The sequence below is a fragment of the Pantherophis guttatus genome, chromosome 3, assembly GCF_059756535.1.
Source record: "Pantherophis guttatus breed Tessera chromosome 3, ASM5975653v1, whole genome shotgun sequence".
NCBI classification, from domain to species: Eukaryota; Metazoa; Chordata; class Lepidosauria; order Squamata; family Colubridae; genus Pantherophis; species Pantherophis guttatus.
This window is the reverse complement of record NC_142065.1, coordinates 145,594,226-145,612,174: the sequence shown is the minus strand read 5'-3', so window position 1 is coordinate 145,612,174 and position 17,949 is coordinate 145,594,226.

Sequence of the window (17,949 nt, the reverse complement as noted above, 5' to 3'; positions counted from 1 at the left end):
ACCTGTATGTTTTGTAGTTTTTCTTCTCTGTTATTCTGTGGAGATATAGATCAGAGGTTCAGCAGGTTCTGAACAGTTCTGGAGAACCGGTAGCGGAAATTTTGAGTAGTTTGGAGAACCGGTAAATACCACCTCTGAGTGGCCCCTGCCCCATCTATTCTCTGCCTCCCGAGTCCCAGCTGATCGGGAGGAAATGGGCATTTTGCAGTAACCTTCCCCTGGAGTGGGGAGGGAATGGAGATTTTACAGTATCCTTTCCCTGCCACACCCACCAACCCACGCCCACAGAACTGGTAGTATAAAATTTTGTCTCCCACCACTGATGTAGATGCTATGTTTAATTTTAGCAGACTTGTCCACATAACAGTGACAAACTGTTCTGTGGCATTCCCCTTTGGACATGGACAGTGTAGGTAGTTTTGCAGCACCAGCAGCCTTGTTTTCTTCAAAATGAGTGGCCTGTTTCTGTGACTACATGGCACATAGGATGAATGGAGAGAAAGAGACCCCAAATAGAGAACACCAGCATAATATTTTATAACATATTCATCTGATAGTCGAAAACAGACCTAGCACATATAACCTTGTGCATCAGAAGTTTTCTTTATGGCTTTAAAAATATATTTTTGTGATCTCTCTCTCACCAACAGATGCAGTTTCTGCCCCAATGGAAGCATTAAGATCTATTTTAATAAAAGTTTGTGCTTTGATTATCAAAACAAAGCCACAAGTAACAAGGAAGATAGTATTGTAAAGAAATAGGAATAGTATCCTTTGTGCTTTCTTCTCTACCTGTCAAAGTCAGTTTTGTTTTCGTTTTATCATTATATGCTAACAGAACATTGTTTAATATTTTTGCTTCCTTAATGCTTTCGACAATTATTTTGCAATCCCACCGTCACTGAGATATCATGAGTAGGTTATGTAACCATTTTCTAACACCAACCTCTTGACATCTCTTTTCTGTGCTATCAGTTCCCTTTTTTGTCCTCAGCTGGTTTTAGATTAGCTGTTTGACTTTGCACAAAAATATTTCTCCTCCCCTCCCCCATTCATGCCTGCAGATGGTACAGTATAGAAAATGGTCTATAAAGGGACATGTTTGCTACAGGTGTCACTTGTAGCATTTTCAGCCTTCGCAGTCAAGTCTTCAAGGTTATATTATAGATTAGTTATATTCCTGCAACAGGAACAGATGTGCAGCAGCTGGTATTTTGTTGGTTGGTATGTTTTTTAGATAGAGTAAAGAAGTTTTTTCTGTTTTTTTCCTTTTTCCCCCTTTTTCTTTTTAGAAAAAGGCAAATTGTTGTCTGTGTATTTGCAGTTTGTGCTTTTGTTCTTTCCCCCTCCTTCCAATAATGTTGCTGCTTTGGATAATTTGAGCCTTTGCAGGCAGCTGACGACACACATGATTATGAGCTTGGGGGGGCTAGCCAGTTGATATAATGATTTTATAATCTTTCTAAAATAATAGATGTTGATGGTGTTCGTCTGGGTTTTATGATGTCTAACTTGTCAGCCATCCTTGTTTTACCAGTTGTCTGAATATCAGGTTGGGGGAGGGAATGAATTGATAAAAGGAAAATGCTCTACACAGACTATAAAACCCTCTCTCCTCTTTATTGTCTCACCAGTTCCAAAAACTGGTGCAGAATAGGTTGTGCCGGAAAAATGGACAGATGTGAGGGGGTGTGTGTGGTGAGTTCCAGTTTACTGCTTGCTGAGTTACTCTGTTCCATCCATCCACCCACCCATCCATCAATCTATCCGCAGGATGAAAATGTACACTTCCCGAATTCTCACAGAGTCAAAATGTTTCTCTTGCTTTCCCTGGAGGAAATTATGCTGTACTTCAACCTCTCATTTCCCCTCCATGCTTGAGAAACAGACAGCCCTGTTGAATTTCTAGATTTCTCTCTATGCATTTTTTTTCCAGAGCCACTTGCCAAATTAGACCTTTTTCTTCAGAACCACTTGTTTTATAAAATCCCGCTCCCGATGTGTTGTCTGTGGGTTGTTGTTGTTGTTTTTTAAAAAAACACCTTCATTCTTGAATATTTGATTTGGTAATTCAGTTCAAAGGCGATTTGATTGGATCTCTAAACTGACGTATATTTCCAAACAGAATTAGCAAAGTGATCTGACTCAAATCAGGCATTCTGATGCTAGATTCTGTGCCTTTAGAAATGCTGTTTCCAAAGTAGTTCAGCCATCTGAATCAAACTGCACTGATGATAGTTTGATTGGAAAGAATGAACTGAATTACACAGCAAATCTAAATTGAATCAAATGTTCAAATAGGAGTTTATCTCATTTGTTTATTTGTTAGATGTGTATCCTTTCTTTGCTTTAGAGATTCAAGGCTATGTACATAATACTCCTCCCTCTTAATATATATAAATATATAGATTAGCTGAGCCAAAAGACTATAACTGGGTTAAAATCACCCTATGAACCCCCATGGCTGTTGGGAATCTGCCAGCCAGGCAAAGAGGAAGGATCAAATATGAGCCAGAACTGTGATGCAGCTGCCAAAAAAGCCAACATAGTTCCAGGCTGCATAAACAGAGGGATAGAATCAAGATAATGTGAAGTGTTAATACCACTTTATAATACCTTGGTAAGGCCACACTGCATCCAGTTTTGGTCGCCATGATGTAAAAAAGATGTTGAGGCTCTAGAAAGAGTGCAGAGAAGAACAACAAAGATGATTAGGGGACTCGAGGATAAAACATATAAAGAACGGTTGCTGGAACTGGATATGTCTAGTCTTATGAAAAGAAGGACTGGGGTGGCATGATAGCAGTGTTCTGGTATCTCAGGGGTTGCCACAAAGAGGGAGTCAAACTATTCTCCAGAGCACCTGAGGGTAGAACAAGAAGCAATGAGTGGAAACTAATCAAGGAGAGAAGCAACTTAGAACTAAGGAGAAATTAGGGAAGAGAGGCCCAGGGGTGACGTTGGAGAACCTATGAAGAGATGGTTAGAACAACATGTATAAAACATGCTTAAGTCTTAGAAACAAAACATTAGGAAGAAACTCAGTCTGTTTCTGCTCAAATTCTTTGGGATATAAGGATATAAAGAAAAACACAGTTTAGGCTTTCAAGATTCTGTTCCTAGAATGTCTATTTATAAATATAATTCTAATTAAAGTAGCGGACTTGGTTTCTTGGCCAAGACTACCTCAAAATATTGACATCATGAAAGAATGAAAAAAAAATATCTAGATGGTGGCCATAACTTCATGATTGAAGCCCTGGCTTCTTTTTATGTGCATTGCATGCACTGCACATAAAAAAGGACAAGACTTTGACTATGTGACTCTGGCTGCCATCTTTATTTTTTTAAAAAATCTCCTTTTCTCCCTCAAAGAACCTTTGAAAAACAGAATTCAGCTGAGAAATCATGCTTGGATTACAGTTCTATAAGATGAACTGTGAAATGTGGCCTTAAAATTTTTGCTTATCTTTGATTTGCAGAATAAGAACAGAATTAATTCTTAGGTTTGACATAATTTTTTTTTTTGTAATTTCTCATTGTGATTTATAATTCATATTAGACTGTCTGCTATTGTTCATTGTTATATAACTTTTAATAATGTTCTCAATTTATAAACGGATATCAGTTATTTTAATATACAGTTGGCTTTTAATTTAATCTTTTAATGCTTATAAATCTCATTTTTCTTTCTTTTTTTTCTTGGTATTTAAAGATCTTTTTAAAGATCTTCCAAAATTAAAAGAATAATCATGAAAAAAGAGATTTGTAGCCTTAAAAGCATATTTAGGGAAACCTTGCTTATGTACATATGATGGCAAGATATAGTAAATTGAATTCCCTTCTCTGACTCTGCTAAATTACACTCTATAGGCATGTCCCACCTTTTGGTTTGCCTGGGATGAGAGGTTTTTCCATGGACCAGAGGGGGTGTGGTTTCGCATGCTGCCTGCATCTCATGGATGAGGCTGCACTTGTTTGTGCGGCACGGTTTCGGTCATACCGTGGCCCAGTGCTGGTTGGGGACCTTTGTTATAGACATACCAAATGCTTTCCCCCTTCCTCCTCTTCTATTTCCTGTTGAGGAACGAAGCATATTGAACCTGGTAGCCGTGCCTCTTCAGGCATTGTTAGTTTTTTTTTTTTTTTTGGTTAGTTTTATTTATATTTTTATTGGGCTGGATAAACTGTTTTTTTAAGCAGTGGCTCTGTGTCTGAGTTGGTACAACATTTATAAAGTGCCTGTTTGCACTCAGATCACCTTTATTTCAGTGGGGAATTCTTCAGTAAAAATTAAGAGGCAACTGCCAACAAGTGTAATCATGCAGCCCAGTTCAAGGATTTCCCTGTTTTAGAATTGGTACACTGAGTCCCCATTGCGATGTGACTGTAATAAAAGGAGGAACAAGAAAGGGACAAGAAGTTCACTCATGATGGTCATCCTTTATTTAGCCATGATTGCCCCAGGCAATTGTGGCTCGCTCATGTGACTGTTGCTGTAATTAAACAGACTTGTCTATGAGCTAGTGTACCAAATGCAAAAATCTTTTTTCATTTTTAGAGACATTTTAATCAGCAAGGATAACGTGTTACAAGTATTACAAAAAAAGAAAACAATCCCAACAGATGCTCCTCATAAAGACAAATTGGGCTCATAGAATAGAATAGAATAAGAGACTTGGAAGGGACCCTGGAGGTCTTCTAGTCCAATCCCCTGCCCAGGCAGGAAATCCTACACCACTTCAGACAAATGGTTATCCAATATCTTCTTAAAAATTCCCAGTGTTGGAGAATTCACAACTTCTGCAGGCAAGTTGTTCCACTTATTAATTGTTCTAACTGACAGGAAATTTCTCCTTAGTTCTAAATCGCTTCTCTCCTTGATTAGTTTCCACCCATTGCTTCTTGTCCTACCCTCAGGTTCTTTGGAGAATAGCTTGACTCCCTCTTCTTTTATCTCAGCCTCTGAGATATTGGAACACTGCTATCTTATCTCTCCTAGTCCTTCTTTTCATTAAACTAGACATATCCAGTTCCAGCAACCGTTCTTCGTATGTTTTAGCCTCCAGTCCCGGAATCATCTTTGTTGCTCTTCTCTGCACTTTTTCTAGAGTCTCAACATCTTTTTTACATCGTGGCGACCAAAACTGAATGCAATATTCATGCTTGTTCTCTGTCTCACAAACAGACCTGTTTCTGTTCTGACCACCCTTTGGTGAATAAACTGAATTTTGAAGCGGTATAATTGTAGGTTTTTAATTAAGAAAACCCCAAACACTTTTTATTATGATTTTAAATAAAGTGGTTTTCTATATTTTATTTTTATTACTGCTAGTCACCTTGGCTACCGCTGTCTGGTTGAACAATGAAGTATAAATTCAGTAGATCAATAGTGACTCATTAAGATAATTTACAGTCATTTTGATAATGCCCATTGATTAAAGGAACAAATGACATTACCCAATAAATTGAAGGCTACTTTAAAGTCAGTTTGTGCATTTTATGTATTCGGTACCCAATCTGTAGAGTTTAAAAAAATACTTTAAAAAACCTTAGCCCATTGCAATATGCTTACATACAAGAAACACTGAATCCCAAAGTTAAACTTATTATATTGGACAAATCTCCAGCTTTCTGAAGACAGGCTCTGGCTAGTAACCCTTTACAAAAGCATAAACATCTTGAGCTTAACTATGTTTACTGAGAAATAATCCTATGAATTTCAGTGAGATTTGTTTCCAAGTTCATGAACGTAAGATTGCATTCACTTGAATTAGATCACATTTCAGCTAAACACAAAATAATTGTTATGTAGAAGCCTGATTTCCAGTTCTTTTCTTTATTTGGGGCATGTGAATGAGGGAATAATGCAAAAAGAATAGCTTCTAACAGCTGTAGTTGAAGAGGAGGTCAATTTATTTTCCAAAGCCCCAGAGGGCAAGACAAGAAACAATGGATGGAAATAATCAAGGAGAGAAACAACCTGGAATTAAGGAGAAACTTTTTAACAGTGCGAACCATTAATCAGTGGAACAGTTTGCCTTCAGAAGTTGGGAGTGCTTCATCACTGGAGGTTTTAAAGAAAAGACTGGATAACCACTTGTCTGAAATAGAATAGGGTTTCTTGCTTGAGCAGGGAGCTTGACCCGAAGACCTCCAAGGTCCTGTTCAGATTCTATGCTATGCTATGCTATGCTATGCTATGCTATGCTATGCTATGCTATGCTATGCTATGCTATGCTATGCTATGCTATGCTATGCTATACCATGCCATGCCATGCTCTGCTATGCCATGCTCTGCTATGCCATTGCATGCCATGCCATACCATTCTATTCCTTGTGAATGAACCAATGGATTGTATGCATCTGTTACTGCTATTATCTGTTCTTTCTCGGCAATATAGTAGCCTACATAAAACCAAGGTTTGATTTCTTCAGGAGAAATGGTCCTATTTTGAGTTGGGGTCCATAGCTTAGCAATAAAACATTTGGATCTCATGTAGAATGTCAGTTCCTGAGGGCGCTAGAAATGGATTGCAGGCACATATTGATACACAGACAGGTGGCGTAGACAGCATTTTAACTAAAATGAAGTCATCGTTTGACTCATAAAAAGGAGCCTTCTTTATTTTGCCTCCTCAATGATAAGCTGTCCTGTGTCTACTACAGGAGATCCGCTTATAATAAGATGAAAGCTGATTTCGTCTCCTAGGAACTGACTAGTAAAAGATTTCATTCCAAATATTTATTTACTCCTTGTGTCCCTCACTGTTTTTTTTCCATGTTTGTTTTAATTTCCGTGAAGGTACAGAAAGCGGTGCCTGAGCTTCAGGGAAGGAGGCAAACTCACAGAGGGAAGCTTTTGTATTTGGATGAATTTGAAAAAAACAAACAAACACTTGGGCTTTCATGTGCCGCTGATCACTTTTCATATCACGTGCCTCATATGAATGAGATGTCTGTGAAGCTCATTCCCTTCATCCCCTCTGCATCAGGGCAGCAGCTGAGGCACAGAGCCAGTCAAGCTGGAAAGCTTTGGAAAGAAGCACTGCCAAGCAGATTCATTTTCATTCATTTCAGAGGTGCCTGCTCCTTTTCTCTGCCAGCAGATTAGAAAAACCAACTGTCTATGGGAAGTGCTGCCAATCTAAGAAGCTCACTGCATGGGGGAAGCCTGGCGACTCGCCTTTGACGACATGGTCCCTTCCTGAGTTACACATTAAAGCTGATTCAGGCTGACTGAAAAGGGAAATATCAGATTTGCATGACTTGAGGAAACGTCCCCACTGCCTTGTTTATTACTCAGGTAGGGGCAAAAGAAGATGGTGGAGGAGACGGAAAAATCAGGATTCTCACCATTCCAAGTGGGGGTGGGGGTGATGGTTAGTGTAAGATGAATCTGAGTATTTGGGGTGGGTGTTGGTTCACGTAAGATGAATCTGCATTAAAGCTCCATTCACCAGATCAGAGTTTTGTCTTCTCTATTAAAAATGCTTCTGAAATGTTAGACTGGAGAATATACGAATATATTCTGAAATGTTAGACTGGGAGAATATACGATAAGGTTAAAATGAGCAGGTTTGTCACACATTATTTATTCCCTGTTACCATTATACAAAGTAGCAATAGCACTTAGACTGCTTCACAGTGCTTTACAGCCCACTCTAAGCGGTTTTACGGAGTCAGCATATTGCCCCCAACAATCTGGGTCCTCATAATCATGTCGTATTCATATTTTCTTAGTCCCGTGGAAATGAAATCTGCCGAAAGAGAATTGCCCCTAATCAGTCTTCATCCAGAACTGAAGTATCAAATACGTCCAGCAAACAGTCTATTGCGCAACCTACTGCACTAGGTGCTAGTACAAAACAAGGTCATTGTAAAAAGTTAAACAGAAGTATGAGCTCTCACCACAGCTTCTGTAGCTCACTTCCAAATTTTTGTTCTTGCAGATTAGGTGTGTAGGCCATATGGTGAAGCTGACGGTGGTATAAATCAGTGAAAGGAGGACAGGAAGAACCTGGAGTGCTTTCATGATCTCTGTGGAGGAGAGTCTGTGTAATAATGGTGCCTTTCTTGTCGTCAGGGTTGATAGTTAGCCTGCCCACTTCCTCCTTCTAATATAAATGCAGATAAACCAGGTTAGTTATTTTCTGCATTCAGTTTCACACTGGTTTCTGCTAATAATGAAGAATCCATAATGGGTTCCTCACCAACACTTCAAGTCCATGTTTAGACAGAAGAAAAACTCTTTTTCAAGCTTTTAATATATTCATGCTTATTTTGATCATTAAGAAAAAAAAATCAAATCAAGACTTTCCAGTGAAACGGTTTTTGTCCTATCTACCTTTCAATAATCATGGAAGATTCTTATCAGAGAAAAGTCTCTATATAGCTTTTCTTGCAGGATATTATAAAGAATGGAATATGACCAAGCCAAAAAAAAAAAAAAAAAGGACTAAAGAAAAGACTTTTGGACACAGGATGGCAGCAGATATTAGTATGGCATCATATACTAATGATGAAAGCTTTGGAGTCTTGCCTTCATTTCCATGGACCAATGGACATTTTTTAAAAAAATGTAATTTTATTAAAACTTACAATAATAAAACATTAAAATTTATACAAGCTAAAATAACAAGAGGATTAAAAATTAAAAAGTGAAAGTGCATATGAAAAAATGAAAAAAATGAAAAGAAAAATAGACGAGAGGAAAAAAATAAGAATATACAGGTAATTCTTGAGTTACGACTGGAATTGCTGTGGTTAAGCAATGCAGTCATAAAATGGGACACCACATGCTTAGTGAGGGAAACCCAGGTAGTCCTGATTGTTCTTGTAACTACAGACAGGTAAAAGTCATTATGTGGGAAGCAGAAGGAATCCCAAATAAAGAGCATGGGGGCATCACAAGGAGATGCTGGAGGCCCTGGAAAACCCAGCGCAGACTGTACATGAGTTGGGAGAGGGTTGCTGTGGTATGGCACAAGCTCAAGATTTTGAAAAGGCCTTTGGAACAACTATGACTTGGATGGTTGAGTCTCCATAGATGATTTATAGGTGGATCACCCCCCCCCCCATGCTGTAGGAAGCCCCCCCCGAATGAAATATTTTGGGGAATATTAAAAGAGGCAGAATATTATATTTCCCCAAAGGAGGAAACATCTTAACAAAGGCAGAAAGCAGCCCCAATAGCCTCCAGCAGATGCCCAAAGTCTTTAGAGATGGATATTTTGTGCCCATTAAGAAATCCAGGTCAGCCTATACACAAGCAAAACACCTTCAGCTCCAGTTTCCTGGGATTAAAATTTACATCCTCCACCCAAATTCTAAGAACAGGACCTGACCTTTAGGACAAAATAGGATTAACCCACCACCATTAGAATAGCAAAAGACACCAGGCTTACTACACTGCACAACCCCCTAGCAGCATCTCACAACCGTATAAAAATACATGTACCCATCAAATAAATTTGTCAGCTGTCCCAGCACTACATGCTCAACAATAAACAGAGTCCTTCTTTCCAATCAGCCTCCATTTTATTTCCAGCCTCTTTCTCCCGACTTGGAACTGAACTGGATTTTTCTTCCAACAATACCAAAGGGTTGTGTGTAAATGAAGTATTTCTTTTCTGCAACTTCTTACCCTACCACCATGATGGCAAACCTGTCACATATAAATGCCTAACGCACTCGCAATATGGCATGGGTATGCTTGCTGTTAGTCTGTACTGACTTGCTTCTATGGTCTTTTCTTCTCTCTTTGTAGGTGGATTCTGCGCATGCTCAGGATTCATTCTCATCCAGGAATCGCCGGGGAAGGAGCTTGAGGCCCTAGTTCCTGGGTGGAGGCCCCATTCGATTGGATGGGTCCCCAGCTCGGTCTTGAGCAGTCTCAGGTGGTCGGTGGGCACTTGGGACATCATCTGGATCGCCGGGGTGCTCCTTGGGCCGTTCTGGTGGCTCGGATGGCTCGCGGTAGTTGGGTGAAGGAGCGGGAAGCCTGGTCCGGCGTGGTAGCTGCAGGCGGGGACTGGGCTGAGATCCACACCTGTCAGATGTTCCAGGTGTCTCGGTTGGGGCCTCTGGATTGGTGAGTGCCCGATATGTCCTCTTGGTTCCGGAATGGGTCTAGGTGGCGGTGTGATGAGGTCCCTGGTGGGTTGCGGTTGTAGCAGCATCCTAGTTCTGGCGGTCGCGTCCCCTGAGTAGTTTACGGTGGTGGTCTCTTGCGTGTCAGCTGCCTTTTCGGGCCCCTCCTGGGTGTCTGGGTGCAGGCCCGGTAGCTTTATTTTTGTGCCGAAGGCCACGGTTAACACCCATATGTCCTTATCAATGTCAAGCTCGGTAGGCGAGCTTATTTGGTTGGATTCTCATTCATCCCCTTCTTTTTCCAAGTTGCTCGCGAGTAGGCCTCGGCTCCCGCCTTGTAATTCAAATCTCGGGAGCCCCTTGGTGATTGGTCGGCCATCTTTGATGATGTCACTGTCCAAGATGGCTGCCGCAAAAATGATGCAAATTCGGCCTCGGCTCTTTCTGTGGGGGTATAGTAAGGGGGCATACTTCCTACCATGTCGATGTTCGTGTGGTTCGGTTCAGCTTCGTCCTCTCCAGTCGCTGCTCCGCAGTCCTTGATCAGGCCTCGGAGGTTCGCGATGAGATCCTGGTTGGTTGGAGCCGACTCTATCAGGTTCAGCAATTTTCTCCTGAGGTCGCCTTCCTCGCTTGCGGTGGCCTCGGTGTCGTTTTCAATAGCCATATCCATGGGCACACCAGCTCAGCTCTGGGGCGCATGCACACACCTGCCAGCTGATTTTCGGGCCTTCTGGGCCCACCAGAAGTAGGGGAATAGGCTGTTTCCTGTGTCCGGAGGGCCTGGGGGGGCATGGGGAAGGCCTGTTTTTCTTTCTTACGTGGCTCCAGATCCTCTCTATGCATCTGGGAAGAGTGAAAACAGCCTTTCCCACTCCCTCGGAGGCCCTCCGGAGGCCTGAAATGGCCCATTTCCCAACTCCCGGTGGGACAGGAAGTGACTTTTTTGCTGTCCCCAGCCTCCAGAGACTCCTAAACTTCCTGGGGCACAGGAAGAGTATCCTGATTGGTTGCTGTCAAAAGTCATTGCTAGCTTTTTAGGTTGTCTCTGTGTTAAGTTTGTTTGAGTCTTGCTGAGTGATGATATAATGGAAGGGCTTTGGGCAATTCCTATTATGGCTCTGCTTGAAGGAGGTAGATGTTTGTTATGTTGAATAGACTAGTCCAGCCCATTGACAAAGGTGGGGTGGGGGCTGAGTTTCTGCCTCCCTTTTAGGGGAAATATACACCCCTATCCCATTCCCAGATTGGTGTAGTTTGGAAGTAGGACAGAAGTAAGACAGAATCCTATCAGTTGCATCTACAATATTCATTTTTGGTTGACAGTTTCAGAGCCAGAATTGATAAAAATTTCATTTGAAATGCAGGGGTATTTATTTTTAATGCATCTGTTAGCAAAAAAAAAAAAAAAAAAAGGTGTTGATCGAGATATCAGAGTTAAAGGCAAATGTAAGACTTTTCCATGGACCAGAGGGAGTGTGGTTTTGTGTGCTGCCTGCATCCCATGGATGGGGCTTCTCTTGTTTGTGTGGGACAGTTTTGGTCATACCGTGGCCCAGTGCTGGTTGGGGACCCCTGTTATAGACATACCAAATGCTTTCCCCCTTCTTCCTTTTCTATTTCCTGTTGAGGAACGAAGCATACTGAATCTGGTAGCTGTGCCACTTCAGGCATTGGGCTAGATAAACTGTTTTTTTTTAACAGTGGCTCTGTGTCTGAGTTGGTACAACATTTATAAAGTGCTTGTTTGCACTGAGATCACCTTTATTTCAGTGTGGACTTCTTCAGAAAAAATTAAGAGACAACTGCCAACAAGCGTAATCATGCGGCTCAAGGATTTCCCTGTTTTAGAATTGGTACACTGAGTCCCCATTGCAATGTGACTGTAACAAAAGGAGGAACAAGAAGGGGACATGAAGTTCACTCATGATGGTCACAATTGCCCCAGGCAATTGTGGCTCGATCATGTGACTGTTGCTGTAATTAAACAGACTTGTCTATGAGCTAGTGTACCAAATGCAAAAATCTTTTTTCATTTTTAGAGTCATTTTAATCAGTAAGGATAATGTGTTACAAGTATTACAAAAAAAAGAAAACAATCCCAACAGATGCTCCTCATAAAGACAAATTGGGCTCATGCTTGTTCTTTTCCCTCCTTAATTTTATTTATTCAGTTTCTATTCTGCTTATTTGCAGGCTAGAGCTGAGGATTTTGGGCAGTATCTGCATGATAAAATCGCTCAGATTCGGCACGGCCTGGACTCTGATTGGATAGTTTCGGGCGGGATGACAGACTTATCTGGGAGGAGTTTGACCCTGTGACTCCTGAGGACATGGACAGGATTTTGGGGAGGCTTAACGCTACCACATGTTTACTGGACCTGTGTCCCTCCTGGTTGGTACCGGCCTCCCGGGAGGTTACACGAGGCTGGTTTCAGTAGATTACCAACACTTTGCTGGATGAGCGTGTCTTCCCAGCTGCCCTGAAAGAGGCAGTGGTGAGGCCCCTCCTCAAGAAATCTTCCCTGGACCTGGCTGTTTTAGCTAATTATCGTCCAGTCTCCAGTTGAGAGTGGTGGCAAGGCAACTTCCTCGATTCCTGGATGAAGCTGTCTATCTAGATCCATGCTAGTCGGGCTTCAGGGCGGGTTACAGCATGGAAACGGCATTGATCGCATTGGTTGATGATCTCTGGAGGGCTCGGGACAGGGATTGCTCCTCTGTTCTTGTCCTCCTAGATCTCTCAGCAGCTTTTGATACCATCGATCATGGTATCATGCTGTGTCGGCTAGAGGGGTTGGGAGTGGGGGACACTGTTTTACGGTTGTTCTCTTCCTTCCTCTCTGACCGTACACAGTCTGTGTTGATGGGAGGGCAGAGGTCGACCTCGAGGTTCCTCACTTGTGGGGTGCTGCAGGGATCAGTTCTCTCGCCCCTCCTGTTTAACATTTATGTGAAGCCGCTGGGCGACATCATCCATGGCTTTGGGGTGAAGTGTCAACTGTATGCTGATGACACATAGTTGTACATTTCAACCCCAGGCCACCCCAATGATGCCCTTGACATGATGTCCCGTTGCCTGGAGGCCATGCGGATCTGGATGCGGATGAACAGGCTCAGACTCAACCCCTCCAAGACTGAGTGGCTGTGGTTTCTGGCGTCCTGCTATAGCCAGCTCACACCATCGCTGACTATTGGGGATGAGATCTTACCCCTCTCAGAGAGGGCTCGCAACTTGGGTGTCCTCCTGGACTCACGGCTGTCTTTGTGATCATATGATGGCCGTGGCCAAGGGGGCTTTTTATCAGGTTCGCCTGATTTCCCAGTTGCGCCCCTTTCTGGATCAGGACACCTTGTGCACAGTCACTCACGCCCTCGTCACTTCCCGTCTGGACTATTGTAACGCTCTCTACATGGGGCTCCCCTTGAGGAGCACCCGGAGGCTCCAATTGGTCCAGAATGCGGCTGCACGAGTAATAATGGGGGCGACCCCTCTTGCGTGAGCTGCACTGGCTCCCGGTGGTCTTCCGGGTGCGCTTCAAGGTGTTGGTTACCATCTTTAAAGCGCTCCATGGCTTAGGACCTGGCTATCTACAAGACCGCATTCTGCCACTGATTGCCTCCCACCGACCGGTACGCTCACACAGAGAGGGCTTCCTCAGGGTGCCGTCAGCCAAACAATGTAGACTGGCGACCCCCAGGGGGAGAGCCTTCTCTGTGGAGGCCCCTGCCCTCTGGAATGAATTACTCCCGGACATACGAAAGATCCCCGACCTCCGCGCCTTCTGTCATGGAGTGAAGACCCTGTTATTCCAGCCAGCCGCTCTGATGGGATAAATGATTTTAATTTTGGTTTTAATGGGGTTTTAAAATTGGTTTTAAAATGAGAGTTTTAAATTCGGCCTATGATTTAATTATTTTAATCTGCTTTTAAATTATATTTTGTACATTGTTTTTATTATGACTGTTCACCGCCCTGAGTCCTTCGGGAGAAGGATTTTATATAAATAAAATTAAATAAACAAACAAACAAACAAACAAACAAATAAATAAATAAATAAATTCATTCATTCATTCATTCATTCATAGATACATTCATTTATTCATTCATTCATTCAATTCAGAGTCATTCATTGCAATAGCCACCCCATCTCAGGGAATGACTCTGGGTGGCTTACAATTTCAAAATTATACAAACAATTAAAACAATAAAAATAATTTAAAAATAATAAAAAATTGGTGGTTTTGCAGCTGGATCTGAATGATAGCCATGCAGAGGCCTTTCCTCTTGATTTGCCATTTCCCCCACACAAAAGTCTGCAGTGATGTTTTGTGTTTAATTTAGGTAGTATCGTTCAATTGCCTGTATGAATACAACACTTTTGAATTTGGTTTCAAAAGAAAAAGGTCCATCATCTACAATCTTGGTCCACCTAAGATAGCCAAGCACTGGGTGATACTTCATGTTAAATGACAGAGTGTAATCTAAGCCCTGGCCTCTGAGAAAGACAAATCTGAAATATACCACCTCCCTTGATCAGTGTCACCATGGTTCAGGGGTCAGCAACCTGCGGCTCTGGAGCCACATGTGGCTCTTTCATCCCTCTGCTGTGGCTCCCTGTCACTCAAAATATGCATCACAACCACCAATGTACAACACCTGCCAGCACGTGATTTATTGAGCTTTTCAACCCCCGGTAGTCCAACCATGGATAAATCCAAGAAAAGTTTCAGAAGAAAACAGAACATTTAATTCAACTACATATGCTAGTTTTGTGGCCGCTCAAGAAATAGTCAGGCATGAGAAGGGTTTTGTGGCTCCCAGTGTTTTCTTTTCTGTTGGAAATGGGTCCAAATGGCTCTTTGAATGTTTATGGTTGCAGACCCCTGCCATAGTTAATGAGCCTGGATCTATGACCTGGTTGTTACTGTCAATCCGCATACACAATCGAGAGTTACATGGATCAAAAACTCAAGTTGGAAGAAGATAACTTTTTGTGATTCAAAAACAGTGCTGGGTCTCCTGTAGTGTTCCTTTTTGCTTCTGAAGCCACTTCATTAGCAGTGTTAGTTTTGTTTCTTGGAGGGAACAGTGGACACTGTTCATTGTGCTAAAACATGCTATGAAGCTGTTATAAGAAAAGGATTTTCTCCTTAAAAGGCTCTCGAACCAACACGTCCAGTTAGACATTTTCCTGAGGAACTGATTGTGGGGGAAGAGGGAAACTAGGAATCAACAAAATACGTGTTGCCATTCAAGAGTGCAATGTAACAATTAAGGTGTGTGGGTTGACACCGGGAGACTCAGAATCAGGTCCCTCCCCCCCCTCAAGCTGGAAGTTCATTATACGACTGAACCAGTTTCATTTTATCAGCCCAACCTAGCTCTTGTGGTGGGGGAAAACGGAAGGAAAAAGCACCACATGCACAACTTTAAGCTGAACTAAAATACTAACTAAATACTAACATAAAAAACAAAACAAAACAAATGCATGCATCTCCAAAGCAAGAGACTAGCATTTGACAAATACCCCAAATGAAAACTATTTCATAGCTGTGAACTTTTCATTAAATCTAACTAACTTTTTATATAAAGGTTATATATTGTATATTGCTTAGTTCTGTATATGTACAGAACTAAGCAATCTGTCTTCTGTATCGAAGACAGAGAGCCCTTTTTATATATATATTCTTGTGAATGGAATCCTTCTCTTCAGCTGATATATTTATTTATTTGTCCATGAGATTTGACAGAATACAATCCTTTCCAGAAAAGAACCTTTTATTCAATAATGTGGCAAGGTAATAAATTGTAGCTTTTGTGTGGGGAAACAGCCAGAGTTAATTTCTTATTTTGTTCAGCAGTGGTGGGTTGCTATCAGTTCGGTCCAGTTCTTGAGAACTGGTAGTAACGGTGGTGGGAGGCTCCACCCACCTGCCTGGATGTCATCATGGATGATCTGCGCACGCGCAGAAGTGTGCGCATGCTCCGGTTGCAAACCGGTAGCGAAGGTAAGTGGAACCCACCCCTGTTGTTCAGCCCAGGAAACCAGAACAAAATTACGGTAAGTAGGTAATTTCCCCTCATGTCTTCTGAGCAAAACGGCAGTTCTCCATCTGACTAAGCTAATCTCTTGGCTGAGGTATGTTCAGAGAGGGTCCAACATTGCAGTGGATTTCCAAAATGGCATTCCCTCCATACAAGCACAGATGAGACCAGCTTGCTACGTGGACTTGTCTTTTTTCCTGGAAGAGTGTGAGGGCAAAATTGCTCGTTTATTGATCCAGCTGGCTGTGGATATTAACAGTTGCCCATTTGTGGCTTCATTAGCTTGCTTTGTCCAGGCCTTGTTTTTCAATGCAAGATGTTTTCAATGTAGTGCTGCAGACTCCTAGGAGCCTGGATCTCTGTCATTCTTACTCTTCCAAAAGACTCATTTTCACTCAGGGTTGTCTGCCCTGGAGACATGGTCAAAAAAACCAAGATGGCAATCTTAATCACACAGTGGTGGCCACATCTTGACTCTTTTGACCACCCTTGGGTGTTCCTGCATAAATCCCAAATGTTAAATCTGAGCTGGACTGATGAGGGAAAAAAGGGGATTCAGTCTTGCTTTGATGGGGATGGGAATTAATAGAAAAAGTGAACCTCCAGGAAGAGAGTTACAGCAATTTGAAAAGGGAATTTCTCTGGGAAATTCATTTTTTGTGAATAAACCTAATAGAGGCACAACACATACAATTTTAATAAAGTGTTTTGTAGAAGGAAGCAGACTTTTACAGAAAATAAAATTAAATGTATAATGCTGAATTATTTTGAATACATCAGGTTCATTCAACTTTTTAAAAAGCAACTGAACTGAATCAGCCTCCTTTTCCATTGTTTCAACATGTTATAATGGGTAGATTGAAATAAGCGCTCCTTGATCTTCTAAAGCTTAGGCTGATTTTAACTGCCTAGGCTTGTTCTTCTCAAAGCTAGATAAATTACAGGTAGCCCTCAGCTTATGAATTATGTAAAGTTTAATTCAGTAATAAATCATGCTGGTTGTTAAGGACATCGCTATGTGACTGCGGCCAATTTTACTGTCTTTTTTGTGACAGTTTTTGGGTGAACACGGCGATCACTTAGCGAAACCGCTTTAGCCAATGGGTGTTTTTTTGCCAGAAATCTGAAGTAAATGCCAGTCTCTGGCAAAACATAAGTTGCAGTCATGTGACTGTAAATAGCTATAAATGCGGACAGGTTGTTAAGAATACAATCATGTGACTTGGGGGGAAAGTTGGAATGAAACTGGGTTCTAAGTACCTTTTGGGAGGGGTCTGTCAGAACTTTGAATGGTTGCTAAGCAACTGGTCGTAAATCAAGAGCTACCCTGTACCCAAAATTGGGTAAAAGCGGGCTTTTTTGGGGTAATAATATTCAAGCCCATTACCCATCACAAGGGGCCATCTTACCCATCTTCAGCCCTTGAATGAAAAATTAATAAATATAAAAGGAATAATTGTAGGTATGGAGTAATAGAGTCATAATACAGTCACTGAAAGGAAGTGGAGTCGGACAGAATATTCTAGGAAGTGTAAAAACTGCAAGCACATATTGCTTAAAATATGTCTGCCTGTAAGCAGACAAGATTTCTAAACAGATGAATGACAAAATGAATCAGCATTTTTATGCAATAGTGAGATAATATTGCATTGCATTGCAGTAACTGTTTCAACCAAGAAACCTTACTCTCACTATATGATTCAATTAATTGTTGGTTTAAGTGCATTGAGGGAGTTAGGTTCTTTGTTTAATCATCATAAAGCTATTTATAATTCTGGGGTAGGTCATGCTGCATAGGTGCTCAGAAG